At 37.9% G+C, this 7,397-nt stretch overlaps 1 pseudogene; it reads left to right on the top strand.

Annotated features, from left to right (window-relative positions):
* The first annotated feature begins 6,244 nt into the window (after nt 1–6,244).
* On the top strand, nt 6,245–7,394 carry LOC119339621 (annotated as a pseudogene).
* The last annotated feature ends 3 nt before the right edge of the window (nt 7,395–7,397 follow it).

Below are 7,397 nucleotides of genomic sequence, written 5' to 3' on the forward strand. Positions count from 1 at the left end.
GATAGTGTGTTCCCTTTTCTCATTACACCACACGCCATCCGGACATAGCCGGACAATTATAATAAGACAGTTCAAGCCGTGAGAAGACTCTCAGATAGTGCAGATTCTTTGTTGCACCTTGTCTAATTATGACACCGAGACTACTGAATTTGTGCTGCTCTCCATCACGTGCATATAAATAATGCAGCCGCGTCCTAATTTTTGTGTTACTCATGACTTTTGGGTCAAGCTTCTTTGTCAACCGTGCAGGTTGTTTGATTAACAAGTAATTCGCTGTGACCATGGAGTTGGGCACTTGTGACGCAGCTTCTTCCTAGGCATGAAGAATCACTGTTCCCACAAGGTTCTGGATGTCCTAAATCTTAAGCCCAGAAAGGTTGTGCTTTAGTAAGTCAGGTGATATCTTACATTGTTTGTGAATTGGTTCAGTTATTTTCTCTTGTCTTTTTGTTGCATGCTTCTGATTGTTAATTGCGTGAAAACTGTAGATACAGAAGCGCATCAAATCCGACTACAAAGTAGAGCACAGGTTTACAAATGGTGGTGAAAGCAAAGCACTCTATATCCATGAAAGGAAATGGTATTCAGATTCAGATGTCAAAGAAAAGTAAATTAGGGAGTGCTGATGGTGGGCTACAAGGGCGGTAATCTTAAGAAATTTGCAGGTACATAACTACCTCATAGAAGACATAATTAGTTTCAATGTAGGAAAATCTGTAGGCTGATTAAGCTTTGATGTATAGTTAGTAGTAGCACTTCACTTGGGTAAAAATATTCATGCTTAGCTTCTTCAACAGTAGTTTTTCTGAACAATGCTGAATTGATATTAGACTAAAACCTCAAGAATACCTGAGGGTCAAAGGCAAGTGTTGTTTATCATGACTCGTGTTATGAGAGTGCAAAATAAATTATAGAGAAGTACATAGCGTTGCCTTGGAATATTTATTACTCACTGATCTGCCTGTTCATTTAATGGCATACACAAAAATCTTTCTACTGTGTGCATGCGTGTGTGTTCGAGTTGCTTCACACAAATGGATAGATTGTTGTCTATGAGTATGCTTCTCTTTTTATCAACTTATGGAAAATTATACTAATGGACATGCTTTGTTTGCAAGATTTAGAAAAGGATTTATAAAGTATATGCGTTACACAATTATTGTTACACTACTACAAAATATATGCTCCCGTTGCAACACACGTACCTCCCTATTATAGATCAATATAAATGTATGTTCCCGTTATAACTATACCTTTCTAGGTTACATTACTCAGAGATGGTGGCTGCAAACACTAAAATACAACATTATGGATGTATTGATGTAATACACTAATACTATGTACTCCTTGGAGGTGCTGAATATAAAGTGATCTGATGTTGCGTGCTTTCCAAAAAATGCAATAATATATGGAGACACAAGTTGCATTAGGGTATGGCTTTTCTACCTTGTGTATTTTCCGTTTGTTGGAAATTGCTTTCGAGTTAATTAATATGTTAGTGTTCACTTGAGCAGTGCTTAATTCATGGAGAGAAGGTTATATCTTCTTCGACAAGGACGCAGAGCAAGATTTTCTTTGTAGATCCTACCTTTTGAACAGAGCTTCTGACCTGAGCCTCCATGTTTAGTATATACATGACTTACTTCTGGTGCTGTTTTAACATGTGCGTTCAGCTCTATGCCTTTGTAAAAGTAGGCCGAAATAATATTGCTAACACTTCTTAAGGGATGCCATTTTAGATAATTCCGTTTTCTTGTGGAGAACTTTTAACTGTGAGATGAATTATGTATTAAGTGGTGCTGTATAATATGGTTTCCGTTCTATCTAAAAGACCTTGCTATGTGATATAACTTCTGTGAATATTGTGTCAGTATGTGTCATGTGGAAGGATGTCCAACTTAGGTGCAGTCTGTTTGACGATAAATCAAACACAAACTCCAACCAACTATTTGATTAGTGATATACATTTGCCACAAATTTGTTATCATAACTTTTGAACTTCCGACCATCTTATCGTCTAAATTTACGGGTGCGGCAACGCGCACCATCAATGATCTAGTAGAAGCAAAGGGCTAAAGGTAGGGATGCAAAGGGGCGTCCCGCATAAGCCCGCAAAAGAATTAGTTCAAAACTAAACCAAATCGCTACAGAGACACACAACTAAGCTGATGTATCTATACTACGGAGCGGGGCGGATCAGGCGCCGCCCTGCATCCCTAGCTAAATGAGAATTTGTTTTCATCTCTAGTTTGTCAATAAATATATGAGTAGAGTACCTCATGGAACGAACAAGGTCAGTCAAACCACAAAACGACAATACATGATAAACATACCTCCGGGATTGCACATTTCACCAGTGAAATGAAATCAGTCCTTAAAAGTGGCCACAGTGGGGACTAGTAGATGAAATCTGAATGATAAGTACGGGCCCATGAAGAAACTGTTTTGATTTTTTTTCCTCCGATTTATAGGGCTAATTTCTTTTATTAGAATGAAGATTTTTTCCTATGAAAAAGTAATGAAGATTTTTAACATTGTAAATATTGCCAGAATGATCTTCTTTTGAGACAGGCTTATGCCTTAGAGAATTGGCCATCAGTGTGACAGAAAATGGGCTAACTTCCCTAATTCCCCTAAGAAAAAAACCTCCGTCCTATTTCCGTAAACCACCGTTATAGGGTTATTCGCAAACCGGCACACTGACCCTCTTTCCGCTGGGCCAACCCGTTTACAGTTTCTTTTTATTCTGTACTAGCACATATGCCCGTGCTGCGTTGCAACAGGAGAAAAAATAGTATGCATTTAAAGTTAGTGAGAATTATATGTGCAAGCAAAACCCTATGCGCACGTGAAAAAGGAAGATTTAGTTTCTCGGTTTTGCCGGGTGTGAATCTGCTATCTTTTCATTCATTGACCAAGGGCATTTAAGAGTTTTGTTACGTCATTGTACACCAGAGAAGACCCATGCATTGTTTAATATATTTTTCCTTTCAATGGAGGATATTTAAAGGTATGAAGTTTCTGAATATTGTAGGAAACATTAACATTTTTTAATTCCTATACAGTTTTTTGAAAATGATATACACTTTCAGGAAAATGTGAACAAAATTTGAAATAGGAACATCTTTCAAAATTCACAATTTTTTTTGAAAACACTATTTTTTTATAAAACAATGAACATTATTTCAATTTGTGAACATTCTCTTAGAACGGGAACATGTATTGAAAATTCATATTTTTTTTCGAAAATGTGTATCTTTTAACATTATTTTGAATTGTGAAAATTTCACTAAAATAAGAATATTTTTCAAATTTGGAGCATTTTTTAAATTCCCATTTTGTTTTTAGAAATCTCGAATAATTTTAGAAAACAATTTTTTTTTGAAAAAATGAGTGTGTTTTTTCAAGTTCCGAATATTTTCCGAAAAAGCTACACAATTTTGGAATTCTGAACTTTTATATAATTTGATTTTTTTAAATTCTAAACATTTTTTTGAATTTTCTATTTATGCAGTAAATTCTATAGGAAAAATAAACTTGGATGTGAAAAAACATATATGGGAAGGAGAATAAAAATAGAAGTAAAACACATAAACAAAGAAAACTGGGCCAGCCCATTATTTTTTTCGTCCGGTGCGAAGCTCTGACTATTTGTTGCCCTATGCAGAAAATAGAATTTTGACTGCTGTGTGAGCCGAAAAATAAATGCGCTAACTTCACTGGGCCATAGCGCGCGGCTAATGTACGAAATTCTGGAAAAGCCTTTTTTTTCTAGCAGGCGAACTCATAAGATTTAGTACCATCTCAGATAGAAAAATATTCGACAGTGAACGGATGAAAATGTTGGCGAAACACACCTTCCTTTATTAGTAGGTATAGATATAGATTTTTTTTGACCAATGAAAACAGCAGGAGAGACTCCTACTGTTGCTTTTCCTTTATTAAAATGTTAACCTATGGTTAACAGAAGGGGCAGGAATTACATGACTTTTACATGAAAGACATGTTCAAAAAGGGCCATGTCCAAAAGAGAAACTAGGTAATCAGTCAACTAGCCTTATAAAAAGTTTAAACAGTCAAAGAATTGCTGAAACCTTCTAAAAAGGTTAAGTTTTGAGGGTTGATCCTCAAACCCAAGATCACAAAATCTTCCTTGAGGTTTCTCAGCCACTCAGCATGAGTGGCTACTTGACCATCAAACACCTTTCTGTTGCGCTGCTTCCAAATGTTCCAGGATGTGAGTATGGTAATCTCTTTGAATAGAGCTCTCTCGTATTTTTGCTGCATGTCCAACTGATTATCCCAATGGATGCCCACAGTTTCCCAACACTTTGTAGCAAATAGATATTCATAGAATAGATGTGTGTTTGATTCCAGAACCTCCATGTCACACACCGGACAGTGATATAGATATAGATAATACTGCAAAAAAAATAAGGTGCCACTATGAATCGAACACGCGACCTCCACGCTTAATTCTAGCTAAGATAACCAACTATGCAATGAAACAGACGTGGCTTGTCTCCACATTTTCCCTCTTTTCTTCCTTCTTCAATTCATTTTGTTTTCTTTTTACTTTTTCTTGTCCCTTTTTTTATTTTTATCAAATATATGAACATTTTTTGGATTTGTGAACTTTTTTTAAAATTGATGAAATTTTTCCGAATTTTTTATTTTTTAAAAAATTTCTGAACTTTTTTATCAAAATCAATGAACTTTTTGGGAAATCCTTAAAAAAATTCAAAATCAGCTGATCTCTTTTCAAATTCATGAACTTTATTAAAAAAATTGATGAAATGTTTTCGAATTTAAGATTTTTTTTGTAAAATCCGTGAACTTCTTCAAAATCTGGTGAACTTTTTATTAACCAAAATCGACGAACTTTTTTCCAAAATGTATGAACTTTTTTCGATTTAGCGAACATTGCTGTTGAAAATCCGTGAACATTGCTATTGCGCCAAGTCTGATGACGTAGGCGAGCTAGTCGATTCCCATTTCGCCAAAAATTATAGTTGTAATATTTTTTCTTGGTGGACTCGACCGATTGCCGCTGCCTCTCTCCCGCGAGCACCAACGAGCCTCTAAGTGGCTGCTGACGGGGCTGAACTGGACCTCCCTCCTAATTCTCGCTTGGTCACGGGAGGTCTTATAGGACGTTCTTCGCATCAAGTTTATGGGGCTTCGCATAGAGCGTCCATTTGGCTGGCTTTCTGAGCCGGTTTCTCTTTCTACTCCAGCAGGCAATACAACCAGCGGAGCCAGCGAACTTTTCTAATTATAAGACAACACAAACTATTAAGTACTGAACCACAGTGCAGATTCAAAAAAATTCTGAAGTTTCGAACGCAATTTTTTCGAAGGCAAAAAAAAAATCATTAAATGCTAGAAAAACATTTTATGAAAATTTTGAACACTTTTCAGAACTGGGAACATAGTTTTTAATTCAATTTTTTTTTGGAAAAGCAAACATCTTTTGAAACTCCTAAAAAATGGAAACATCGGCATTTTTAAAAAATTGTAAACGTTTTTTTAAAACAGGAACATCTTTTGAAGTTCCAAATAATTTTTTACTAAACTACCGATCTATATTTGAAATACAGAAACAAATTTTCAAGACATGAACATTTTTTAAACTCCTGCCAAAATGGAAACATGATTTTTTTAAATGTGACCTATTTTTGAAAGCGGGAACAAATTTTGAAAATGTTCTGAACATTTTTTAAAAATGCGCCTTTTTTGGACAACTGCAAACAATTGAAATGTGAACATTTTTTGAAACCCTGGAAACAATGGACATTTTTGGATTTTTCTGAAATACAAAGATTTTTAAAAATTTATGAACAATTGTTTATAATTTGAACTTTTTTAAAAGTACAAACATTTTTTGAAAATCCTAGGCATTTTTTGGATTTACGAACAAAAAATGAAACATAATGTTTTTTTTAAGTTGAAGAAATAAAAGTAAAATTGAAAATGAAAGGAAAGAAAAGCAAAAATGAAATAGAAACAAAAAAATAGACAGAAAAGGAAAAAAGGAGAGAAAAGGAAAAAACAGCAAAAGAAAAAGGAAAACCAAAAAATAGAACAAGGAAAAAACACAGTTCAGGAACCTTCTAGAAGTTTCCCAAAACCAGAGGGAGCCGCTAGGAACCTTTGGAAGGTTCCCAAAACCGGGGACGTTGGAACGCTTAAACGGCGCGGCCATTCCCACCTTGCTCGCCGCTGCCCAGCTCCGCCCGTCGCCATGTCCATTGTCGCGAACAGCTCTCTCCCGCGGGAGAAAAACCGTGCTTCCATTGTTGCCCGGTACTCAGATCAGCAGCCACCGTTACATATCTCCTTCGCTGCTCCCCTAACCTATCCGCCATTCATGTTTCCGCAGATCTTGTCCTGCTGTCCTCGGTGGGACGCCGGCCGAACGGCTCATCGACGACCTCCTCATGGAGATCCTCTCGCGCGTCCCCGTCAATGCATTGTGCCGCTGCAAATGTGTCTCCAAGCACTGGCTCGGCCTAATCTACCACCCAGAGCACCGCAATAGGCTCCCCCAAACCATAGCCGGCTTCTTCTATGACAGCAGCACCACTAGTGAGCGGCTTCCCAAATTGTCCTTCCACTTCACTACCCTCGCGGGGAGCTGCTACCCACCGTTCAACATCTCCTTCGCCTTTCTGCCCAAGCCCAACCACCGCCTCAGTGTCGATCTGCTGGACTCCTGCAATGGCCTCCTCCTCTACCACTGGTACGACCCTTCCGCCGAGGTTGGCGCATTCCATTATGTCGTGTGCAATCCCGCCACGGAGAAGTGGGTCCTGTTGCTCAACTCAAGCATGGCCCTGAGGATGTGGCCACCGCATATTTGGGCTTCGACCCAGCCATAGATTTCCATGTGTCTGAGTGGGTACATGAGAACACCGACCTTTCCGGAGTGGCAGTTTATTCGTCTGAAACCGGAGGCTGGGTTTATAAGGAGAAGAGACGGAACCGACTTACCTGGCTCACTAGGTGGCACTCCTCCGAAATAGTCTTTCTTGATGGCAATCTTTTTTGTACCTTTGACTTCGAGTTAGGCAATTGTGTAGCTACGTGGGACACGAAGGGAGAAACATGGATGAAATTCAGGTTCCCTGGTAGTCAGTTTGATGGTTTTAACCACCCGCAAAAAAAGAAAGGTTGATGGTTTTATCCCGCTGTCACAGGGCCGCTTACACTATGCTAATTTCCAGAGGGATAATGATGGTGTTGCCATTCGATTTGAAGTTCATGTTTTGGAGAACTATGACGGCAGACAATGGATACTGAAGCATGGCATTGAAATTTCACACATATCTGGATGAACAGATCATTGGCTTGATGGGGGTATTGATTTTATTGTGATTCATCTGGAATGCAACTTG

This window comes from Triticum dicoccoides, chromosome 7B (genome assembly GCF_002162155.2).
Source record: "Triticum dicoccoides isolate Atlit2015 ecotype Zavitan chromosome 7B, WEW_v2.0, whole genome shotgun sequence".
Classification (NCBI taxonomy): Eukaryota; Viridiplantae; Streptophyta; class Magnoliopsida; order Poales; family Poaceae; genus Triticum; species Triticum dicoccoides.